General features: G+C 38.0%; 1 protein-coding gene across 1 annotated transcript in view; it reads left to right on the forward strand.

Moving 5' to 3' along the window:
* LOC138007090 (uncharacterized) overlaps nt 1-1385 on the forward strand; it is a 4231-nt gene extending 2846 nt beyond the window's left edge. Inside the window, exon 1 of the mRNA XM_068853810.1 lies at nt 1-1385. This exon is cut by the window's left edge and continues 2846 nt beyond it. The gene's annotated coding sequence lies outside the window, so the exon portion shown is untranslated.
* The last annotated feature ends 1115 nt before the right edge of the window (nt 1386-2500 follow it).

Here is a 2500-nt window from a genome sequence, read left to right on the forward strand (position 1 = left end):
CCCCGATAGTGCCAAATGGCACTTATAGATTTTACTCTGTCTAACGCCAGACGATTTTACTCGTCAATGGGGAACCCCTCGGGGCTTAAAGGGTTAAGCTAACAGCATCAAAAAACTATGTCCCCGTTTAAGCCACTTTGACAATTGCAGTGCATTCGCGATGTTGGACAAATTTAGCTCAATTTTGTAAATGTAATCCATGATATGACACAGAGTCTGGTGTCATTATATGGTTAATACCTGAAGAGTGTATTTGAATGCCTTTGTGAGGACTTACACTCTAAAATAGATTTAACTTTAACAATTTTATGAAATTGCCAAAAAAACTGGCCATACATTTTTGCTGATATTTTTACTAATCGATGAAGACACCGTTCTCAACAAAAATATGAAATAAAAAATAGGGGTCACTGCACTTGTTCAGGAGAAAATAGGCATTCTTTGATGGATTAAGCTTGGCGTCAATGTAAATCTGCCATTTTTAATGCGCAAGAAATTATGCACAGTAGGGTTATGGAATGCAAAACCAGGGAATCACCTTAAAACTCTTGGAAATTTGGCCCTAGTAAAGGGGGTTGCATTGACTGGCTGGGTTAACTTTAATGATGCATTATTATTATCGGTATGAGTAAATTGTAGTTCATTTATTTCATTACAGGCAGTGGCAATTGATTAAGCTGGGTTGAAATGTTCAGTACAAATCATAGATGGGCATGGTGTTACAAATGTATGACTGTACTGAGGTAAACATAGGAACTGATTAGGACTAACGGCATGCATTTTGAAACCCAGGGGTGTATATCTCAAATGACTGTAACAGTGAGACAACAACAGGCCTAATTGTTACCATAATGAAAATGCCCACAAGGCTATAATATTGTGTCAATAGTTGTACAAATAACCTGAATTTTTGTACATGAGCTTCACTAGTGGTGAGACTAATAGTTACAGATCTGGCTCTTAATTTGTACTTTTTCCAAGGATAAAACTATTCTCCTACCTATGAACATTCTTATTTTTGCATTTTTTTGAATTGATTTTGGTCATTCTCAACGTTTTGGTGAATGAAAAACTGGCATTAAAACATCACAGTATGACTAAAAATTCCTTTTGTAAGGAAATATTTTAAAAAGCTACAAAACATTGAAATTATGATACAAACATTTTCAAATCTTATTGTCATGGGAAATTCTTACAAGATCATTTCCACAGTTGGACCGCCTTTGAAAAGAGTATCTGTTTTCTAATTGATCAAGAAATTATCGTTATTTTCCTTGTCAAATTTTTGAAGCTTCTCTTGCCTAAAGTTTACTCCCGCTACAGAAGCAATCTTGACCCCAGCGTTCTTCTCTTTTGCGCATGACTGAGGGAGAGCAGAGCTCTGGGAAACCCTGAAACAAAGTGTCTTCTCATTGGTTTTCATGAAGAACAATGAAAAGCGTCTCTGATTGGTGCATTCAAGTTGGCATGAGAAGTGAGCCTGCGCCATAAGGTTCAAATAGCCAATTTTGGGCTATAAGAACCCCATGGCGCATGTTCCCCAGAGCCTCAAATCATGTGCAGACATAACATCCAAGGCTCTGGTGACGAGAATGCCTATGTAAGATCAAACATTGTCTTGGTCAATTTGTTACAACTGATGACATGTATGATAGGTTAAGGGGGCAGTTTTCAAAATGCTGGGGTTTGTCTGCAACCATTTGCTTCTTGTCTCACCCTATTTTTTGTGTGCCCAAAACATTAAAAATCTCCCACAGAGACGCTTGCTACGTGGTCACTTACGGGAGGTTTGACTATTGGATTACACCGCCTTTAACTGCATGTCAGTAGTCACCTTTGAATTTGTCAATGGAGTGGTGTGATGAAAAGAAAGATCCCCTCCAAAAATAACAACCATCAAACACCTTATTTCTGCTGTTTTCAAAAACGTTTGCAATGGCTTGTGAGTCCACAGGCTGCCCAGACTCAAAGGGTAAAAAATTATAAGGAATTGTATGGGAATCTTGATAAACTGAAAACGACATTTACACGCAAAAGTTCTCAATAAAAAAAAGCCATACTTTATTGTCCTGGTGACTTTCTCGCTTTTTGTGAGGTTATTTGACTGATTTACGTGTAACACGATTTAAGTGACTTCCCAGCTTGCCTGGTTGTCACTCGTACATAAATAAAGGATTTTCTTTATGTATGAGTGACAACCCGGGAAGTTGAGAAGTTGCTTAAATCACATCCAATCAGAACTTTTGCGTGCAAATATCTTTTTCAGTTTGTTATTGAGATTCCCATACAAATCCTTATAATTTTTTACCCTCCAAGTCTGGGCCACCTGTGGTGAGTCATTTTCAGTGAATTACCATAGGGACTTCATTTTGTACAAACCCTGCCTGGTTTTTGTTTTCCATTCACCTCTGTTTGAGGCATTGATTAACCCATTCACATCTAAACCGGCCTCATTTGGCAAGTATTGGGGTTAGCCAGTGTAAAAGTCTCACTCACAGGT

The sequence above is a fragment of the Montipora foliosa genome, chromosome 6, assembly GCF_036669935.1.
Source record: "Montipora foliosa isolate CH-2021 chromosome 6, ASM3666993v2, whole genome shotgun sequence".
Classification (NCBI taxonomy): Eukaryota; Metazoa; Cnidaria; class Anthozoa; order Scleractinia; family Acroporidae; genus Montipora; species Montipora foliosa.